The sequence below is a fragment of the Manis pentadactyla genome, chromosome 3 (genome assembly GCF_030020395.1).
Source record: "Manis pentadactyla isolate mManPen7 chromosome 3, mManPen7.hap1, whole genome shotgun sequence".
In the NCBI taxonomy this organism is placed as follows: Eukaryota; Metazoa; Chordata; class Mammalia; order Pholidota; family Manidae; genus Manis; species Manis pentadactyla.
This window is the reverse complement of record NC_080021.1, coordinates 200553296-200576592: the sequence shown is the minus strand read 5'-3', so window position 1 is coordinate 200576592 and position 23297 is coordinate 200553296. Positions and strand designations below refer to the sequence as shown.

The following is a 23297-nucleotide window of genomic DNA, read 5'->3' as shown; positions in this document are numbered from 1 at the left end:
ATGAACATGCCTGCCAAGGGACAGAGGCCAAAAAATGTGCTCTCCAGAGGCAAGGTTATTTCAAGTTTCCCAGAACCTTGCTGACCTACAATCATCTTTTTCCTTCCTTAAATTTTTTAGTTCTAGGTGAAAGCTGAGAAAAGGTGGCTGGCTGCTAGGAAGCCAAGAAGAGATCTGGAAATAGAGACACAACTTTTCAGCTGCGGAGCAGGCGCTATCAGGTGGCATGGTGATTTCTGGGCACTGCTCTTAACTGACTCAATCCTGTATTTCTAGTGGTGCACAAATCTGGCAAGTAAACAGGACCACTTTGCTGGCTTTGAGGGACCAGCCAAACAGATGCAGGGGTCAAAGTTGGACCATGCCATACAGACTCTTCTTGTACTCACAGCAGGGCAACATGAAGATACCATTCTGTTATGACAGTTCAAACAATTCACATTCCTCAGGGAAAATCTAAATGCAAAGTGTACTTGCCAACTAGGATGCCTTAAAGGGAAGAATTCAGGAACATTGAACCTCTTAATAAACAACTTGTGTGGAGAGTTTCGTCCCTAAGAAATGAACATTTAGCATATTGTTTTGATAAAACAAAATCCCGTAGAGCAGTGGTTATTAATCCTGACTGCACATGAGAATTATCTGGAAACTTTGAAAAATGCTGATGTCTGAGCACCATTCCAGAGATTGTGACTTAAATGCTTGGGGCAGAGCCTCAGTACTTTCAAAAGCTCCCCAGGTGAGTCTAACAGGCAGCCAGGGCTGAGAAGGGTGCTGTCCTAAGGGGACTCTAGCCACCTGATGCCCAGCTGGATGGATACCCTAATTCAGAAAATAGAAAAGAAAAAGCAACATTAGTGGTGCTAGATTCAAGCAGCTCACCAGTCCGCTGCAGGTAGGGAGGCCAACTGGGTGAGCCCAACCCACCAAGCCAGTCACAGCTCTGCACATCTCCAGAAGGAATGGAGAAGTTTTGTTGACTTCTGCTTTGCTTTTCCCCCCAGAATAGCCAAGATTTTCCCCAAATGGATAGGTGGAATAGCCCATACTTTCCCCAATGATTCTACACCTTTATTATCTATTAATAGTCCAGTATAATTGAGACTTCTCTGAAGTCCCTATTCTAGTTTATTAATCTACCCATTTCTACCCATCAGTATCACATGGTTTTAATTACAGTGGAGTTATTATTCCTAATATCTAACAATTTTCCATGATTATGAAAGTACAATGAAATATTGTCCAGAAATAGCCATCATTAACAAAGTATCTAATACTTAGTAAGCAGTAGCTCCCAGTCAACCAGCCTTCCATGTAGCAACTGGTTTCATCTGCACAGATCTATGAATTAGGTATGATTTATTAGCTCCATTTTACAGCAAAGGAAACTGAGGCATAGATTAAGTATCTTGCCTGAGGTTACCCGGTTTGTAAACGGTAGAGCTGGGATCCAACACATGCAATATGACTTTAAAGCTCTTCCCAGGCTACCTATGCCTCCCAAATTATTCTTTCTCTCTCCTTCTGTCTCTATTTCTCTATCTATATATTATTTTCTGTTATATGATTTTACTATGCAATGATTATACATATTTTTATGTAAATATAAATTTATATAAATATAAGTAAAATGTAAATAGAAACATATAAATAAACATAAATATTATTATATACCATTGTGTTATTTATATATATGTGCAATGTTTATTGTATTTTTAAAGGAGATATTTTACATACTATGTTTGGGGCTCAATTCCTTCTCCCCCTTGGGCACTTTCAAAAGGAGTATATAGAGAGCTGCCCACAATCTTGTTGGTGAGACGCGGGTTGGCAGTCATGTGCCTGGGCCTTAGAGTGAGACTAATGGGATGCAAGTGCCTGCTCCATCACATCTTAGCTCTGCGACCTTGGGAAAATTAAACCCTCCCTACGTCAGATTCCTCATTTAAAAAATAGAAATAATGGTGATAATATAATATTATTATGATATTTAGCGTAAGTGCTTACTTATAGCACATTTATAACTTGGGTAACCTTGGGCAAGATACTTAATTTTACCATGCCTCGGTTTCCTTTTCTGTAAAGTGAGACAGGGACCATGGGCTTAGACAGAGTAGGGTGAGGGCCTCTGGAAAAAACAAAGCAAGATAATCCATTGTGAGATTTGCTTTGGCCTGCTGGGGGGCCCAGCTTATTTTTCTGACTTTACCCAGGTGCTGTTTTTCCTCCTCCAGCCCTAATCAAGTGATCTGCAACCTGGGAAATTTAACAAGCAAGCCCAAAACAACATAGTAATAACAAGAAGGATTCCCTCTTGAAAATAAGATTGCATTTTAAAACCCATTTAGTTAAAAGGTAAGTTTCTTAACATACTCTTTAACAAACAGATAATAACTCAGCCCACCTTGGGAGCAAAGCAGGCTGTCTTGATTGATATGTTCCCAGACCAGGAAGCTGTTATCCTGGGAGGAAATCAGAGCAGTAAATTTCTTGTAAATAACCCAGAAGACTAATAAGAAACTTAAATATTTTCGGACCACTTAGCAGGTGTGCATCCCTAGCCCTTTGTCTCTCAACCACCTATAAAACCCCTTGACAACACACCACCCAGGGAGTCTCTTGTCCCCTCCTGGTGTGAGCCAGGAGCTCTGTCCTCTCGTCTCGCTCTATTTCTAAATAAAAGCCTCTGCCTTGCTCTCTTACCTTGAGTGTTTGCGAAGTTCATTCTTCGACTCTGCTAACAAGAATCCCAGCATCAAAGGGGGGATAATAATGGCACCTAGCTCATAAAATTGCTGTAAAAATTAAGTGAGTTGCTACATGGGAGAATGCTTGGCACAGAGTAGGTGTTAATTACTAAATATTAGTTCTACAAGTTAAAGGAGATGAATCCTGGGTTAGCCAGGGTCTTTCTTAAAAAAGAAAAAAGATAGATATTTGATGTTTATATTAGAGTCTTACTCTTGTTGAGTCAAATGTCCCAGATTTTCATCTCTTCCATGCAAATTTTTCAACTTCCAGACTAGCTTTATTTTTCTGATTCTATAAATACCCCTCATCATTACTAATTTTATGAATTTGTACTATTTCTCTATTTCTTAACTCTCCTTCTACTTCTGAGAATCATTGCTATATAGTCAGCCTCTTCCTTCAAATGTGCTGAGAAAGAAAATACATTGATAAGTCCTGGTTTAAGAATGTCCAATCCTGTATTTATCAAATCTTCTATACTGCTTAATTCCTTAAATCTGTGTGATCTAACGGTTTCTGAGAAGGAAGTCTTAAAACTTCTTCCAAAAACCGTTGTTTTTATCTGTGTTTCTCTCAGTGTGGCTTCATATATTTGAAGGTTGAATAGTTAGATGCATGTATGTTCATAATCGTTATGTTTGTGGGGTCTACTAGTACAATTATATGACATCATAATTTTTTCTCTTAGTCTGTTTTTTTTTGGAGGTGGGAGGGATAAAGAATGTAAAGTCTATGTTGCCTAAAGTTAAACTGCTACTCCAGCTTTCTTTTGGCTCTTATTATGTGATGTGTTTCTCCTTGTCACCTTATTTTCAGGCCCTTTAAACCTTTTAAAATTATCCATCTCTTCTCCCCCAAGCAAGTCAAGTATCTTGGCACAATTTCACGTCCCTGTGGCCCAGCCTTTTCTGCCAGCATTTCGGTAGCCTCTAGTGTTAGCCATGTGCTGTCACAGATGTGCTTTGTGTTTGCTTAATTTTTTGTCATTATTTATTTAGGCAGCAATAACGTTAAAGTTACTTGCATTATTTCTCATATGGCATTGTTTCTTCCTCATAATGTCTATTGTTTTTTCACATGCTATTTCCTCCCCTGTGTTTCTGAGGACATCTGTAATTTGGTATTTATTTTGCTGGTCCTTTAACTGTGCTTCCTCTGATTCTGGCTCTTCAGTTTGTCATTTTTATTTTATAGTGTTTTCACTCCTCAGATGCCTCATCATTTTGTGTGTCTGTGAGCTCATATTCCCCTGTGTCTGATGGCCACCCCGGCTGACCATGCACCTGCAGAGAGAGATGAAAGCCTGAACAGTCTTCTTCTCTGGATGAGTGGGATGGAGGCGGAGGGGGGCGTGCTCTGGTAGGCTCAACCGTTCCACATAAGTTCTTCCCAGGACCCCAGGTAATCCCACTCCTTAGGCAATGAATAAACCAGTTATCAGGGCACAGGTCTTGCGCAAGTGGTGTCCTAGGTTGTAATTTCCTAGTCTCAGATCAGGGGAAGCAAGGTAATGATCAGAGGCCAACCACCCACCTGCACCTGTCATTATCAGAAGATGCCTGGAAGAGAGAAGAGCCCTCTGTAGTCAGCCTTCTGCGGCATTGCCATTATCCTGCTGCTCACCCAGGGAGGACAGTGTTGTAAGGAGGAACTGGCAAGGGGAGAGTGTGCTCTTTCAGTCCTCCCCTCACCATAGCTGCTGACGCTGTAATGCGGAGCAGCATAGTACAGTCAAGAGCCTTGGCTCTGGAGCCAGGCTGCTGAGGTTTAGATCCTGGCTCAGCCCTTACTAGCTCTGTGGCCTTAGTCAGAGTACTTATCGTCACCCTGCCTCAGTTTGCTCATCTGTAAAATGGGGGGTAATTCTAACCTCATTGAATTGTTCAAGAGATTAACTGAGCTAGTATTGACAAAACTTAGAAGAGTGCCTGGCAAACAATTTGTATTATTTTATTACTATTAAGTTTCCAAAGCCCACTTCCTTCCCTCACCAAGATGCAACCACTTTTTGTCTCTTCAAAGTTTTCTCACAGTTTTATGTTAGGTTTCAAAATTCATCAACGTCTCTCACATCTCTGTGCATCTTCAGGGGTGAGGCTAGCAGCCTTTGCTAAGTAAGTCTGTTATCTTGATCAGAATCTGAATACTAATTATCCATTAATAACCTTCTGAAAGATGGGAACATTATATATGTATCCCACCTCCCTGCATACCGAGACTTTGTTTGGCTGGCCCAGGTTCTTGTTTATTATCATAAAGTAAAATGATTATCTTTGTTATTATGCTTAGCTACATTTTACAGATTAAGAAAAGCCTTAATCAGATTTAACTTGTTCTGATTAAAAATGGATGTGTGTGTGTGAGCCATTAGAAGAACTGATAGAATCTTTGAAGTTTTGTTTATTTCTTCTCTCTTCCCAGTAGTTTCTAGGAGGTAAACTGAGCAATATGGAGATTCACTTCCTCAAACATATGAAAGATATGAATGATGCCAGTTCTCTCGAAAAGAAAACACAGATAGAGTCAATGAAGTTTTAGATAACTCCAAGACGTCATCACCCTCTCATGAGCAAGATTTAGTGTAAAGTCTCCAGTTTATAATTTTTGGAAATCAATGATTTTCCTCAAATTTTTGTAAGTGTTTGGGGAACCTACCTGCTCATGGTCACTTCTGCTCTGAGATCATATTCCACCCACTTCTGCTCTGAGATCATATGACTACACATGAACACAGCTACTTTTCCTGTCTTCTTTGGCCTCCCTACACACATGCTCCTCATTTGAAGAGCAGATGGTGAGAACTTGGAGAGATGGAGGCATTTATGCTAAAGAAATACTAGCAACTCAACTTTGAATATTAGATACCCTCTTAAAAGTCCAATAAGCTCTCTCAGCACTGGGGATTTTACTAACTCACTAGCCTCTACCTTTCCTGTCTTCCTATCGGGTTTCTTTCTCCTCCTCTTAGGAGTCTAAAATAGTTCCTTTGTTCTCATAAAGCAATAGAGTTCCCTCTTTACACTTCATGACTAGGCCTTACAACCTGAGAACCAACTTTACATACCCAAATGGACCATGAAATATTTTGTAAAAACAAATAGTTCACATTCCCTAAGACAAAATATGGGGCCACTTGTGGAGATCATTTTTAAAATCTATGTCAGACCTTCCTTCTCTGCTACATTAAAATGAAGGTTTGATAACTTCAGACAAATTTATAATTCTTGAATCACAGCATGGATCCTTTGCCCTGCTCTAGACAAGGAGAAGCAGTCTGGGTTTTCTTGTTTGGGGAATATCCATTGTGCTCAAATCAGGTCGGCATTCCGACTAGATATTGGGTCTAAGTGGGAGGAAAGGGCTGTGGGAGCTTCTATATAACTTAGACACCTTTCAATTTCCTGTTAATATAAAGCTGACATTATATATATACTATGTACAATGATATGATGCAATATATTTGTAAATATACATTATGGTTCTGGAAATAGATATAACTAAAAGAGCTCTGTTAGTGAGACTGAAAAGAAAGCCTTAGAAAAGGTCTATGTCTATACATTACTCAGTATATTCCATGCACTACATGTATAAACTCTATTCAGCAGATTATGAAGGTAGGAAAGATGTGGATAATTTAAAAAATGACATTGGAAAATGAGCTAGGCACTTGGAAAAAAAATTTGGAGTCACTTAGTAGAAGAATCTACAGATGAATATTTACATAATCTTGAAGTAAGGAAATCCTTTCTGATTATGCCATTAAAGACACTAAAATAGATTTGACAGCCTCGGCAAAACAATGCTCAAGGGGCCTTAAGGAGCCTGTAAGAGAAGAAGCCTCACAGGGATGGGAAGAATCTAAGGGCCTAAGGCGTGCCTGCAGGACCTGATGGACCCTGTCAAGGTCACATTCCAGAGGAAGAGAATGGAGACAAAATTTACAAATGGTAATGGCTCAAGACTCCTGCAAGGCTGCGTGTACACACACACACACACACACACACACACACACACCAATAAAAAGCTGAACATAGGGTATCAATGTCCATTTTTAAGTACTAGATGCAGAATATAAAGGGAGCCCGAAGACACCAGGAGGAGAGTATGGAGAACCACTTGCAACATTCAGAGCGGAACAGAAGACTTGGATTAAACGTCCTGGAAACAGCAGGGGTTTTCAGCTAACAACATGCCTTGCACTTCTTACAGAAAAGAAAGGGCATGTGACCTCTGTGCAAAAGAGATAAAAGAGTAGTAAATCAATGGAATGAGATAAAACACGGAAGCTAGAAGAACTAAGAAAAGAAAGCAAGGACAGAAGAGCATTTTAGCATGACTACACATCACAGAAATAGCAAACAGCATAATTTATGCAGTAAACAAAATTAATGTGTGATGTGAAGAGCAAGCGTAAAAATCACATAAATTTCAGATGAAAACACACAAAAAGAGGAAATTGGAAGAAAAAGGAAGAGAGGCTGTGAAGAACCAACAATGTGCTTTTTTGACCGATGGTCCTGGACCCAAGGTTATTCCCACCCGCCTTCTCCTTTACTCAGTGAAAATGAAAAGGCTAAATACTCGGTATCTCAGCCTCCTCAGGAAGATACATATCTTCTGGCTTGAAAACATACTGAAACTACTAAAATTTAAGTAAGAAGAGCAAGTTGCAGAACTATGCAGAAAAAAAAATGTGTGTGTGTTACGGACTGAATTCCACCACCACCCTCAATTCATATGTTAAATCCCTAATTCCCAATATTTCAGGATGTGACTGCGTTTGGAGATAAGGTCTTTAAAGAGGTAACTAAGGTTAAAGGAGGTCATTGGAATGGGCCTTTATATGCCTAGTGTCTTTATAAGAAAATGAAGTTAAGACATAGACACGCACAGGGGAGGTCACCGCGTGAAGACACAGGGAGAAGATGGCCATCTGCAATCCGAGGAGGGGGCCTCGGAGGAAACAACCCTGCTGACAGCTTGATCTCAGACTTCTGGCCTCCAGAAGTATGAGGCAATTAATTTCTGTTGTTTAAGTCACCTGGTTTCTGGTACTAAGTTATGGCAGCCCTAGGAAACTCATATGGTGTATGAGCAACAAAATAAAACTGGAAAAAAGTCTATCAAACTCCTGCTGAGGTTATTTCTGAAGGAGTGGTTCTATAAAGGACTTTTAATGGTGTACGTTATTACATACATTTTTGTTTGAACATATTACATTAAGCACAATTTCTTCCTTAAGGGAAATAAGGACTTTTTAAAAGTCCTTTAGGTGGGATAAAAGAAAGAAAAAAAGCTAAAATGCATAGTAGCTGACATATCTCTGTGTGGCCACAAATCTGCCTCTGAGCCGCCAATAATACAACTCATACATCTTGCTGGTTACACAATTTGCTGTGTCCATGAGAGAAAAGCCCTGATCAGTGGTTAAGATGGACCGACCTAGTGCTGATAGAGGTATCAGTCAATTTTTCATGGTCCTCACATGGGCGGCATTGCAAGCATTCTTGTAATGCAAACGATGGCTGGCTCAACAACGGCTGCCTTCCTGCCAGCCTTCAGTATCAGAGGAAGTGCAAGCCAAGGCAGTTTTATGGGGTCAAGATCAAATTGTACTCTCCAATTTGTCACGTATCTCACCTGGCCTGCCTCATTTGTTTATACACCTGTCTGTTCTCTGTGGATATTTAAATTTGAGAGCTATCAGAGGTTTGATGACAACCTATATGACTTAGTTAAGTTACTGCACACCAAACTTTCTTTTTTTTTAATTTAGCAGTTACTATACATATATATATATATATATATATATATATATATATATATATATGTATGTATATATATGTATATGACTTGACTGCTTACTCACCAAACTTTCAAGAATCCCATTGACTGTTTTCTGACCTTACCACCCTCCCGGTCTGGCCCCACCTACGTTTCTAGTCTTATCTCCTGCTCTTCCATCCACCAGGCTGGGCTTCGTCCTGGCTGAACTTCATTCTTCTCCACGGATATGCCCAACTTTATCACACCTCTGAGCCTTTTGCTTGCACATCGCCTCCTCTGCCTGAATGCCACCTACCCCATTCTTTATCTCTCTAAATCATTCATACTTTTCAAGGTCTAGCTTAGAAGTCCCTTCCTCGAGGCCTCCCTTCAAACTGGAAGAGACCTCTTGGCCACTTCTGAGCTCCCATTGTATCCTGTCAATTCTTAAAGCACGTACCACCTCCTACCACACTAGAGCATAGTTATCTAGGGAATTTCCCAACTTGACTGAGAACTATAAGGCAGCATTCATGTCACATGCAGCACCTTTGATTTCCCATAGCACCTAGAACATATTAATGAGTAATGTGCATGAATACAGAGCATGAGTGATAAACAGAGTGAGCACAGTTCTGGAGATTCTGAGGCATGAACCTTAAGAATGGACCCCAGATATGCAAGAGAACAGAGCTACTCAAGGGAACATTTATGGTGGTGTGGAAGTCAATTACCCTAAGCTAGAGACTCAGTGGAGGGCATGTAGGTAAGGATAAGAAGGGAGAAAGAAATAGGTCCTTGGGCTGTGGGAGAGAACTGCAGACTGCCCAACCAGCTGAAGGGAAGGAAGGGCAACATAGGGCAGCACATGCACTCCCCACCTTCCCCTGAAATCCCCAAGCATGGAAGACCCAAGCACGTGGCAAAGTCCTTGCTTTGCTTTGCAGATGGCTTCACGGTGGTGGGAAGAGGGGGCAGCTAGAGAAGCAGGGCGGAGAAGCCACACTGATCAGAAAGCGAAGCTGAATTTGTAAGAACTCAAGACCATGCTCTAATGGGGTAATTTCCTCAGGGGATTGGGAAGCAAAAATGCACTTTTACAGTAACTAAGTAGGGGTTATTTTTCCCTCTGGAAGAAATAACTCTCATTTTGAACCAGAAAATGCAGTGGGTCTTGGGATCAGGATGAGGTGAGACAGGAGTCTCAGGAGCCGGGACACTGAGATTGCAGGGAACGGTAGTTCTGGGTCGAATCGGTGGCCATGTGTGGAAACTCGCCTGGATGTGGCACTCCAACACTGTGAAGGTACCTTGAGAAAGAGGCTGTGTGTGCATGTGGCACTTAAAGGTAGAGCTCTGGAGCCGGAGCCCCCACAATGGATGTGACCACAGCTGAGCATAACCCCTAGAGGGGGCCTCTGGAGAAAATACTGTCAGGCTATGGTGACAGAACATGTCTTGAGAGCCCAAGCCCTTTCTTCAGTGATCAAGGTCCTCTGGATTTCCAGAGCACCATATTTCGGTGAAAGTGATGTCGAGGTCACTATGATGTTTTTGGTAATGGATTAGAAGAGCCCAGAGCTGCTGACCTACCAAGTACGGATCTTCCCTGACTTATGACGGGGCGACATCCTGAGAGACCTGTGGTAAGTCAAAGACACTGTTAAGTCAAAATACGTTTCATACACTTAACCTACCGAATATCATACCTTAGCCAAACCCGCCTTAAATATGCTCAGACACTTACATTAGCTACTGTTGCACAACTCATCTAACGCAAAGCCTATTGTATGATTAACATTGAATATCTCATATAACATATTGAATACCACTGAAAGTGAAGAACAGAACGATTGTCTGGGTACAGAACGGTTGTACGTGTGTCGGTGTGGTTGCTTACCTGGTGCGGTGTGTCTGACCGGGAGCTACAGCTTGACACCCCTGTCCAGCATCACGGGACAGAATGGTACCACAGATCGTAGCCCGGGAAAAGACCCAAATTCGAAATTTGAAGTATGGTCTTGACTGGCTGTATATCACTTTTGTGCCATCTTTGCTGAAAAATCAGAAGTCGAGTCATCCTAAATTGGGGACCATCTCTATTGGACTTTGCAGACTCTACAGTGGACGATGGCAATGGAGGAGGAGGCTCAGAATGGGTTAATGTATGAGTTTTCTCCTGCTGCTATAATGAATTTACTATGATGTTGGTAGCTGAAAACACAAAGTTATTCACTTACAATTCTGGAGGTCAGAAGTCCTAAATGAGTCTCACTGGACTAGAATCAAAGTGTCAGCAGAGCTGTTGTCTTTCTGGGGGCCCTAGAAGAGAATCCATTTCCTTGCCTTGCCAGTTTCTAGGGGCCACCTGCATTCCTAGGCTCATAGACCCTTCTTCCATCTTCAAAGCCAGCGACATAGCATCTTTAAACCTTTTCTGCCTCTCTCTTCCACATTTAAAAGAGCTTTGTAATTACATTGGGTTTATCTGGATAATCTAGTATAATCTCCTCATTTTAAAATCTGCTATTTAACAAGCTTAATTCCATGTGCAACCTTAATTCCTCCTTGCCATATAAAATTATTTTTTACATGTAACATAACATATCCCCCATACTCCAGGGATTAGGATGTGGGCATCTGGGGGGCCTTATTCTGCCTGTAGCAGTTAGCATAGAAAGACTGTCTGCCCTAGAAACATGGAGAAAGGATTCTTATCCTTGTTTTCTGTCATTCTCATTGGGTAGAAAGATATTTGAATCCAAAAAAGAAGAATCAACACTGGTTAGAATCAAAGCTCAAGGAAGGTGAAGAGGCATCTACACTGGAATAGAATTCACCCCAAGATACTGAGGATTGAGGGATGAGATTCCCACATTGCTCGGGGATAGTCTTGAATTATGTGGTGTGTCTGCACAGAATCAAGGCCCCCTCTGGCATGTGGGTCAGGGGATGCTGCTACACACAGCAGAGGCCCCTGGGCATTGTCTCTCAGCGCAGTGTCAGCAGGACCCTCAGAACTCCCCAAGGGGATTGTTCCTTGCCTTAGATAGACTCAAAACAGAGGCTGGATGACCACATGTCTTAGAGGTGCAATAGGTGATTCTAGCAATGGACAAGCAGAAGGAGAGTTTTATTTAACATTTTTTCCCAATCCTGAGACGCTGTCTCCAGAGATGGGAAGTACCATTAATGTGGCTTCTACTTGTGCTCGGCATTGTGTTCGGTCCTTTTTATACCCGATTTAATTCAACCTTCGAAATTACCCTATCAAAGTAATATTATTATCCTTAATTTTCAGAGGACGAAATTGAAGCTCAGAGGTTAATTGTCCATTGTCATCCACCTATTAAGTAGCTTAGCCAGGATTTAAACCTGGGAGTCTATGGCTCCCTGATTCTTCTGGGACCACAGGGGATGGAATGGAAAGATAACCACCCCCCAACTCCAGGGTGATCAGATAGCACGGTGACTGGTGTCCATATCAATACAGTCAGGGCACTTGTGGGAGGAAGCTCACCTGAGAGAATATGGAACCGTAGCTGTGGGTGCTATTGACTGGTCACTGCTCATGGCCATGTCTTATGGGTAGGACTGCAAACCTGGCGAGAGCTGGCTCTGGCGGACCACAGCCTCACTTTGCTCCTTCCCTTGTGCTGTCATCATAAATTCACAATGTCCTGAAGAAAAGGAAGATGCTCACAGAAACACGGTCCCTGACCGAATAGCCCTCTCTGAATTAAAGGATGTGACTCAGGAGTATGTATGTTTATCTTGCCTCTTCACCTACAACACTGAAACTCATGTCTCGATGGTGACTCTGGGCTCATGATCAGCCCCTGGATTGCTTGCATGGAGCTACTGACAGACTGCAGCAAGTTCCAAGCAGCTGACAACCTAGGAGGCATGATCTTTGACTCATCTATCCATTACGCAACTAATAGGCACTCTGGAGCTTGGGTGTTCGCAGTGTGTCGCCACACACCAGAGCCACACCTCTCCATTGCTGGAATAGCTTGCCTGGCTGGCTCCTGGAGCATTGGAAGATGTTTGTTGACTTGGAAGAATCAGTGCCGTTTCCATTACATAATGAGCTGTACCAAGACTGACATTCTTACTTGCCCGTAATTCCTCAGTGTGAGAATTTGGTTGTGGCCTGGTATGTTCTGGGCAATTACTATGAATTTCTCTGGAACCACACCTGTTGACATGACTTGTGCTCACACCTAGGATTAAAGTCTACTTATTATCAGAGGACAAATACCTATCCTCACAATGAACACAGCTACAAGTGCAGTCAGGGACTCAAATCTCATTCTCTAAGGATTGCCAAGGCACAACTAATTTTTGGCCTTGGTGTTTTCCTGTCTGAATTATTCGCTTCCTCCCCCAGACCCCTGCCCAGTCTTTCCATGTTAGTAAATTTACCATAGGATCATAAAAATTGACACTGCAGATAAGGAAGTACATACAGCACAGGAAGTCTCATCCACATAAACTACATAAAACAGCAAGTGACATGGTCTTTCCACCCAATTACCATGTCCCTTTAAATGAAGAGCTGTTGTATATGAGGTAGGAACCTTGGGAAAGAAATTGGTAAAAGACAGTGAGTATCTTTATTTTTCTAGGAGACTCTAATATCGCCTTGGAATTCACCAGACTCAGAACTCTATGAATATGGCAAAATGAAGGGTTGAGAATAACTGAAGGAAGCTGTAGAACACATGGAGTTAAAGCCTGTGGCGGGTTCTGACTCTCAGCTCCAGCTCCTCTTCAGGTGTTTCGGTAATGACCCTGAAGCAGAGGGGCAAGTTGGGTCTCATTCTCTGTAGGCAGCCCATGTCTCTCCATCTCACACAGTGTGCCCTGTGCTGGGAGGTCTACCTCTTTCTACAGGATGCAATTGTCTCTTTCTGCACACACAGTCTAGGAAGAGCTGAGTGAGGCTGGTGCTCTAAATTTCAAACCCAGGGGCTCTGAATATGCATTCTGCTGGACCCTTCTCTTCTAGTGGCTGTTTTCATTAGAGATTGTCGTGACAAAAAAGAATTAAGGTTCTCTGGCTAGAGGAGTTCCTTCCTGCTAGAGCTCAGAATGGAAAATAACTTCTCCATTTGCACGGTGCTCTGGCATTTCCTGTACAATAGTACTAAACGTCTCTATGGCAGTAGTTACTTGAGATGCTGCTCTTTAATCATTTTTTGCCCCATATCTCCAGTTACATGGCCACAACCCTCTCATTCTCTGTCACTTTTCAGAAAGGCAGAATAGTTGGTGAATAGTTTGAGTTCTTCAGATGCAATCGGTAAGGGATATAGCGAGGTGCTATGTCATTCTGTTGGAAAAACGAGAGAAAGGTTTGATGGAGGCAGATGTCACCTACCTGTATCCATTCCCAGTACAGACTGGCTGTTAGTTATAACACTGGTCCTCCCCTATCACAGGCTGCAGAGGATTCTAAACTGCTTCTTCCTTGTTAGAGCCATCCTTAATGAAAGAGATTAAAAGATAAATTTTGCTACGTGTATGAGTATATCTGTACAATAAATTCCTAGAAAGTGAACTGTTAGGTCAAAAGACATGTGATTTGTAATTTTCACACTGAAACTTATACCAACTTAAACTTCCACCAACAACTTACGAGGGTTCTTGTTTTCCTGTAACTTTGTAAATAAAATGGACTTTTAAGCATTGCCTATTTATAGATAAGAAAATAAAATACAGTTTGCACCTAACTGAAAAAAAAAAAGTGCTTTTGTCACCAAGATTATCTAGGAAAAGGAGACTTGGATTCTGCAGATTCTTCCTTGGGGTTACCATGTCACCCCAGGGGCCTGTGGAGAGAAGGGAAGAGAAGAGAGTCAGGAGCAGAAAAGGGGAGAAGAGGGTAGGAAGCAGTGTAGTAGTAGGTTAGAGCAAATCAAAGCAAAGCTGGAGATTATAGCTCCTGGCTAATCAGGTGTGTTCCCGCTCTCTCCCCATTTGACTTATCTCCCTCCACACAGCAGATACATTTCTACCCACCTGCTCTACTTCCAACGAGCAGGAAGTTTCGCTCTGGGCACTTCATCATCTTGACTGCTCACACCTTCTCTGACCTCAGGACAGACAGCTTGGATGCTCAAGAAGTCCCTGCTTAGAGTGCCAGGAAAACAAAAAAAGGAGTTGTTTAGGCTATGCAGGGAGGTTTCTATAGCCACATCCCTGATGGTTTGAGATGGAGGAAATGACCACAATGCGTTCTGGGCTAATTAAGAAGATCTCAGATCTTATGAGCACCAGGGAATAAAACTGTTGGATCAAAATGTTTAATACTAATGTGTATGGTTTGTACAGGTGAACGTGCCAATAGAAAAAGCTCTTTGTTAGATTGTTTGGGTTGTGAGGTACAAAGAGGCTTATCCAGATCACCTTGAGTGTTGGTGGCTTATGAAGCTATGTGCCTTAAGGAAGATGGTATCTTGGCCATAAAACTAGGTCTCTGGCAACCTATAAACAGCTCAGTAAATGACCTCCCCAGGGCCTAGAACTTAGGATGGTAATTGGAAGGTAGCACATGATCCAGCATGGGTCTGGCAACTGCATGATCTCTGCCCCTCTCAGCAGCAGTAGGTGCAGAGCTCCTGATTCTAGAGCTTCAGCATCACTGGGATCCAGCTCCTCCATAGTTTCTCCTACTGTCCACATCTCCACTTATGCATTGCTCTTTACTCTCCACCTGACCTCACACTCACTCAGAGCTTCATCTCCTGTCTTCTTACTGCCTGTTCTCTGTGCCTTTTGCCCCTCCTATCAACTGCCCAATGTCCAAAGCCTCCTATTCAAAGATCCTCAAAAGACAGAAGAATCTGATTGGTTCAATTAGTTACTGGACTCCCTACTGTCCAGATTATAGGCCAGCATTTAGGTTCCTTGCTTCAGATTTCTATTTAGTTATGGCCCAGCTGGGGGAGCCAACAGTGTCAGCACGGGACCCAAGGTGAGGGAGCCTTAGAAGGGAGTTGAGTATGCGGCTGAGGTCATCAGACTCCTTTAGGCCAACCAGACGACATGTCTGGGCTCACATCCCAGCCTCCCTACTTCCCACGAAAGTAGAAGCTTGTCAGATACGTAGGCGTTTGTTGCACACAGTCTCTAAGGTTCTCTCTAGCCCTGACAATCCTTTGGTGATCCCATCAGGCCCCTCCTATGTGATTGTCCCATCTATCTACTCTTAGATAAGACAGCAAAGATCATCATCTCTCATTCCTCATCGGAATGGATTACATTTGTGCATCAGCTGATGGTCCCTGGTAGCCTCAGAACGTTGGCCTGTGGGAGGCACAGTGTGGAGAAAAAGAAACGCTTGTTCCTCTCTCCTTACCTTGTCATGGAGAAGAGGAGAGGGGTGGGCAGACACATGCAGCCCCTCCACCCTTCACACAGTGCCCTCCAGCAGAGGAAGACGGACTAACTGGAATAATGAGAATGGGAAAGTTCTCTTCTGGAGCAGCCTACTTTCTGCAAACTCAGGTTCTCTGCTGCTTCATGCAGGGAACTCACTGGAACATGTTCTATCCCGCAGAGAGGGAGGACTGAGTTTGGGGGATAAATAGTAGGAAGTCTGGGGAGGTGAAGCCGTGGTCTCCTCTATCAGCCATAAGGCTAATGTTTTTATCTTAGTCTGTGTAACATCTATGAATAATCAGTTATGAATAATCCTATGGACAATCTCAGTTACTTTGCAAGTTGGCTTATGAGGGAGGAGTATGGTTAATGAACACCACCTTATTTCCCAGTACACTGATATCCCTGAGCCTGGATGCTTGAGAAAGCACGCCACACCAGCTTAGAGTACAGAATAGGGTGATTTGTCTTAAAGGTCCCCAAACACCCTGAGAAAAGATACTGGCCTCCTACGAGGGACTCCCAGGCCCATGACTTTATCCAGAAGGATGCTCCTTCCTCATTTCACCCTGAAGCTCAATGCAGTGGAAAATATACAGGTTTTAGAGTCAGATGATTTGAGCTCAAAACTCAGTTCTGCTGGCTACTGGTTGTGTAACTGTACAGAACTGTGCATGTGGGAGTCTGCCTCTGAGTCTCAGTTTCTCTATTTTTAAAATGGGTCTCATGCTACCTGCCTCCGAGGGTCCTTGGGAAGATTTCATTCAGTAAGAAAACAAATGGGAACCATGTCTGTAAATGTTACAGATGGGAGTGGTTGCCATCAACCCCGCCAAGAACAAGCGCACTATGCTCTTTGACCACCCACCTCCCTCTGCCTTTTGTATTAGGTTCCAGTGGTCCCGGGCTTGATGTGAAAAAGCATTGCTAACTTTTCCGTGAGCCCCTTGTTATGGAGCATAAGGAGAACTGGGGCCTCGGCCAGGCCTCCTGGGGCCGACTTAGCCTGGCAGGTGGGAATTCTGAAAACTGAGGAATTCACTTGGGAGACTCTCCGGTTACGTTTATCATCTGTAAAATGAATATAATCATTCCAACCTCATATGGTTGTTGGGAGGAATACATAGGCTCCTGGATCTGGCACATGATTGATTAAAGGGTCGAAGGTTACTTCTCTTGTTTCCATTCCACACTGAGTAAGAGGTTATTCCTCAGAAATGTTTCTTATAGAAGTAACTTTGCTGAAGTGCAATTTTTGGACTTCACAGAAGGGAAGTTCAGGGAATGCCAAGGTCAAGCTTGAATCCTTATCAAGAAGACACAGTCATGTGACATCTAGACAGTTTTGAGTTTGATTATTCTTTCAGTTATATACCAGAAAAATGATCTGTAGTGAATTTTAACATATTAAAAATTGTGATTAGAAAGCCAGGTGAGTTCTTCACTAAGTCAAACCAGGAATGAGACTGTTATCCACCTGTACAATCCCTGACCTAGAACACTGATCTAGTCTAAACCTCAGCTTCCTACCTCACACTTTCTAGACTTGCCTTTATTCTTTCTTCTCACAAACCCTTCAACCCTTTCAAATGGAACTAGTATCTGATCAATCAGTCAGTCACAAGTGCAAGCAACAGAAACTCTGGATTCTGGGTGATTTGCAGACTAATTGACAAGACCAGAGAGTCAGCCTCAGCCCTAGATTTCTAAGAGCCCCAAGCCATGCCACGGAACTGGCTTTACAAGAAAAACATCTTAGTTGTTTTCCCTTAGCACGAACCAAATCTGTGGTTTCCCCTGCTACCGCTTCTGTGTCAGAAATTAAATTTTATTGCAATTGCTACTGCTGTCAGTATCTGTGCCATCTCTTCACCAAGAACTCAGTCTTGAGGGCTCCAAAAACCAGATTCTTCTGCTACCTTACTGACAGAAAATATATGTGTACATGCAGCACTGTTTTCTTACATTGCTAACTTCCAAATCAGTGTCTCCATGGATAAGCCGCATGGATGGAGTCTGGATTAAGTGTTTATGCCACAGTTGACAGGAAAACTGGGAAACAGAGATTTTCTGGATTTTCCTTTGGGGATTGAGGGGGTTAGACTTATAAGGCAGTAAGTTCCTAAAACACAGCAAGGTGCTCAAAAATTGCTGGGCAGCCAGAAAATGTGACAAATATCTACAATAGAGTCAGTCTTGTTTGCCCTTAACATGTGCTCTCCGTGCATACTTAAGCTTACCAATAACAATTTCCCCAATTTTCCCACCTGAGATAATACAACTATCTCCCGAAATGAAAATCAGGCTTATTCTCTATCCCAAAAGGCAGCAACTCAAGGTCTCATCAGCGAGATCTCATCCAAATCCAAGTCCAGGATCTCCAAGTGATGCATTTGCTCCTCTAGTTCCATCTGGATTCTGTCTTTATATCCTGTAACCCAGGGATACTCTTGTAGTGATAACCATCATGACAACCCTCCATATAATTTAGTAAGGGAACAGAAAAGAGGGAAAAAACAATTAGCTATGACAGCAAGGAAAAAATACAAGTACATATTATAGCCGTTCCCGGTTCAATGGATTAAATAGTCAGAGTTGAGATTTGTATGTCTTCTTTCCTCTACTGTCCATTCTATGCTACCACTCCTTTGGCCTCAGCCTGGTGGCTGAATGATTCTGTATGTGCTTTTTCATTTAAATGTCACTGGACACTTAAGTACTGGGAGCTTGTGAAATAATAAAAAATATAAATTTCTCTACCCCTGGTTCCTGGCACAGAGCTCCTAGAACGCTTGCAAATTCCTAAGCGATAAGAGCACTAGGAGGTGACTCCAGGTGGGCTTCTGGGTGATCTGGTCACCAGAAAGAACCCCCATAATTAGAAGCTTGGAATTTTCAGCCCCACCCCCCATTCTCCAGGCAGGGGAGAGAGGTTGGAAACAGAGTTAATAATTGACCATGCTTACGTGAGGAAGCCTCCTCAAATCCTGACAATATGGAGTTTGAAGAACTTCCAGGTTGGTGAACACATCCACATACCAGGAGGGTGACACACCACACCACGGGGACAGAAGCTCCCGCGCTTGGGATACTCCCAGACCTTGCCCTGTGTATCTCTTCATTTGTATCCTTTATTGTACCCTTTATTATATAATAAACCAGTAAGTAAGTGTTTCCCTGGGTCCTATGAGCTGTTCTAACAAATAATGGAATCTGAGAGGAGGTTGTAAGACCTCTGATTTATAGCCCATCTGTCAGAAGCACAGGCAACCCCCTGGACTTGTGATTGGCATCTGGAGAGGGTGCAAGGGGCAGTCCAGTGGGACTGAGCCCTTAACCTCGGGACCTGATGCTATCTCCAGGTGGTAGTGTCAGGCATGAGTTAAATCGTAGGACACCCAGCTGGTCTCACAAAGAATTGCTTAGAGTGGGGAAAAACTCCCACACATCTGGGGTCAGAAGTGTTGTGAATGGGATAGTAGTGTGAGAGTAAAGGAGAAACGGGAGGAGAAACTGGGTTCTTTCCTAACAGAGATAGAAGGCATATCCTGGGTTTCAGACACACCTGTTCCCTGGCTCCATTGTGTAACAGCTCCCCTATTTGCCCCTGATAATCAAGGCAAATCATTCTAGTCAACACGATAACCCCCTTTACACCTGTCGTTCAAGTGCTATGAGGAGCCCCAAATGGTCAAGGGACTGTTTCAGCTTTTACTTCAGCATCATCATTTTTGTTTGGTGGAAACATTTCTTGAATGGTTATTAAGAGTTCTAAACTAGCAGAGCCCATAGTTGTGGAAATGAGAATCAGGATTTTCCTAAGCAGGTCATTAGATGTAATAGTGAAAGATGCTACACCCACTACTTCATTTTGTTCTTGTTCTGGGTCTGCTCCTTCCTGGAAGCCTTTTAGGTCACACAGTAAAAGGGGCAAAACAGCATGCTTAAGCGCAGTGCATATTACCTCCCAAATCTAAAGAGGTCTGCCAGGCAGTGTGCTTCTTTCTTAATGGTAGAAGTTGCAAGGTGCCCCTACCATCTTTTGAAGGTGATATGCAAAGCCCTGGAGTTTATGAAGGATTTATACTTACTGAGCTGCCAGCCTCCTCTATTTCCACGGTATATGTCTCTTAGGTTAACACATGTATCTTACCTAGGGTATCTAAAGCACCTGCTGCATCCTGGCCTCCAAGTCCTATTAGGCTGATGTCATCATCATAATGGGCTAGCTTCATGTCCTGTGGAATGGGGAGAAAGTCAAGCCTGAACTAAATTGTGGCAGAGAGGCAGGATGATGTAATCCCAAGGCAGGACAGTGAAGGTGGACTGCTCTGCTTGCCAGGTGAAAGCAAATTGCAACTAATGCTTTCTCCTCAATTAAATGGGCAAAAACAGTTGCCACAGCCATAGTTGCATGCCAGATGTTAGGAACTGTGCTGATTTGCTCTGGTAAAGAGACCATATCTAGAACAGAAATACAATTTGGTCACTACTTAATTAAACCTATAATAACCCTCTCTATTTCAGCTGCATAGGCAAAATAGGTATGTTAAAGAGGGTTATGAAAGAAACCATAACCCCTGCAACTTTCAAATCTTTTCTAATTGCACACATGCTTCCAAGACCCTTCTGGGAATGTGGCATTGCTTTTGGCTAACTCTCATGGTAGGGAGGGGAAGCTCTAGAGCCGTGTGATCCAGTACCAGAGCCACTAGCCACGTATGGTTACTGAGCACTTGAAATGTGGTTAGTCTGTAATTAGATGTGATGTAAGTATAGATGTGGACCACATTCTGAAGACTTGATACAAAAATAAGAATATTAATAAACTATCTATTGATGTGTTGAAATGACATTATTTTGGATATTTTGGGTTAGATAAAATGTACTATTAAAACTAACTTCACTTGTTGCTTTTTACCCTTTTAAAATATGACCACTAGAAAATGTAAAATTAGATACATGGCTCCCATTATATTTCTATCGAACTGTGCTGCTTGAAGGCTTAATTTACGTTTCTTACCACAATAGTCCTACTGATGGGGGTTAGGAAGCACACTTGGGAATTATGCCAATTGCTGAATTTACCTATTCTAGCTACACTCAACCACAAGCTGGGTTTGGGATCTCCCAGGGCCCAAGGTGAGGCTGATCAAAATTAAAGCATTTGTAATCTGATCCCCATAAGGCTGCCACCAACTAGTAATCCACTGTGGCATTCTAGTTTCCTATAATTTCAAAGCTAAAGGTTTGGATAGTTTCATCCCCTAATTGTACATTTACCCTGATAAATGGCTGCCTCTTTGGAGAAGATGAGGAGGAAGAGGCACAGAATAAGCCTGGCATGTCACTGCAGAGTCTCTTGTCAGGAGTCAGTACCCTTCCTTGCATTTAAGGGGCTCAGAGCTTCTGAAATGAATCAGGCCTGGAGGCAGAGTGAGGAAGTGGTACTCCCTAGTGCAGTGCTCAAGTCAGGCCACATTCTGTGGGTTTTTTGTTCCATAAATCAAGTAACACCCTGCAGTAGGCTGCCCATCTGTTTCACTTTCTGGATCTCCTGAGTAGTTAGATACCATCAGAGTCAGACCATTCAGATTACCACCGTAGTACCTTTGCCAATTACATTAATTATAAAGACTGTGCATCTGATGGCTAAGGGCAATGCCTGGCCCTTCTCATGTGCTCTACCCCATCCCATCATATTGAAGTCAGGATAGTATTTCAGCCCAGCCAGTTCCTCCGCTCTTCATGGACTTTACAATGATTCTGGCTCTCCCTGAACCAGCGTATTTCTCAATGGCTGGGTGATATGAGTATATTCTTGGTCTTTATTGGGAGGGGGCTGAATCACATGTGATAAATCCACTCCAATATCCCAGTCTTCCTAAGTCCTTCTATTCATTTCTCTCCATTATACCCAGGCATTTCTGACTTCTTGACCTCATTTGGTGTGGTCCATCTTGAGTCTGTTTCCAGTCAGCCCATTTTGAAAAACAATTAGACTTACTCTCAGCTGCTGGACCAAGCATTTTCATGCAGTATCTGGTAAAACTACCATATTGAAAAATGTAGTCTAAATTTTACTCATGTCCCTCTGCCTTTTGTCAAAGACATTAACCATTGCTGATAAAAATGAGCAAAGACTTAAAAGTCTTTTGATGTCTTAGCCTTCTTCCTGGTGCTGGGCCCCTGGGGACATGTTGGGAAATAATTCTGATTATAAGTATGGAGACAATCAGAGATGTCTCCAAGAGATTGATAAGGATGGAGCATGAGGTGAATTGACTTCCTTTTGCAAGGTGACCCCTATAGAAAATCATGTAGGCTCCTGATTGAAGAGGAGGTAGAGTAGCTTTATCTGCTGGCAAGAAAGTTCACTGGGATTTGGGAAGCTCCAAATCACCTGGATCTCCCCTAAAACAGTTCTTAGGGACCTACTTCTTTCTTTTTTTTAAATTTGGTATCGTTCATATACAATTACATGAGCAACATTATGGTTGACTCCGCCCTTTATCAAGTCCCCCCCACATACCCCATTATAGTCACTGTCCATCAGCGTAGTTAGATGCTATAGAGTCACTACTTGTCTTCTCTGTGTTATACTGCCTTCCCCGTGCCCCCCGACCTACTTCTTTCTGATCAATACCATAGCTTTTGCAACAGACCTGATGAAGATGTAAATTCAATTAAGGTTGCTAAATCAAACTTTGAGTATTAGGTAAGCAGCAGGAAAAGCTAAGCTGGCCATCATACTCAAGAGTGAGTAGGAGACTGGAAGAGAGAGATAAGGTCAGTAGCACCAAGAGCCAGTCACACACAGGAACAAATTGGAGAGCGACATCCTGGAGAGGTGAGGTAAAGGTAGAAGCCAGATGAAGTGGGCTGTGACCCTTACATGGATTTTTCCTGGGTGTCAGCCTCCTAGGGCCTTGGGAGGTCCCAGACCCTCACAGAGGCAGACTAGAGTTGGTATGGAGCAAGGATTCCCATTGTAAAAAGTGAGCAGTCTGTGAGGGGCACACTCTCATCTGACCTGCACAGAGGGAAAAGAAAGTTTCTAGCCCACTTAGGTCCTTGGGGTAGGGAGGGTTTCCACAAATAAACAGAATTCCTCACTAGGATTTGAGCAACAATTTTCCTTCTGGTTTCTCTGTTTTCAAAGTCATTATCACTACAAGCTCATTTAGCTCCACACAGCAGCCAGGGACAGCTTTCTAACACACAAAACCTTCAAAGGCTCCCCAGTGCCTTCAGCATAAAGCCTAAATTCTTTAACCAGGACTCCAAGGCCCAGGATGCTCCAGCCGACATCCCCATCGTCACCTGAGTGTGCCCACCTCGGTCCCTCCCCGTCCTCAACCCTGTCTCTCTCCAGTGACCTTGAACTTCCT

At 42.8% G+C, this 23297-nt stretch overlaps 1 long non-coding RNA gene across 6 annotated transcripts; it reads right to left on the bottom strand.

The window, feature by feature from the left end:
- Positions 1-1708: 1708 nt before the first annotated feature.
- Positions 1709-20174, bottom strand: LOC118927334 (uncharacterized). Of its 6 annotated transcripts, XR_008996602.1 has the most exons (5): positions 16063-20174; positions 15884-15973; positions 14545-14652; positions 10418-14007; positions 1709-4456 (listed from the first exon to the last, which is right to left on the bottom strand). It is a non-coding gene; the product is annotated as an uncharacterized LOC118927334 (long non-coding RNA). The 6 variants fall into 6 exon arrangements; XR_008996601.1 differs by having other exon boundaries at positions 1709-2462; positions 4285-4456; positions 14545-20174; XR_005030799.2 differs by having other exon boundaries at positions 14545-14655; positions 15884-20174.
- Between the last annotated feature and the right edge of the window lie 3123 nt (positions 20175-23297).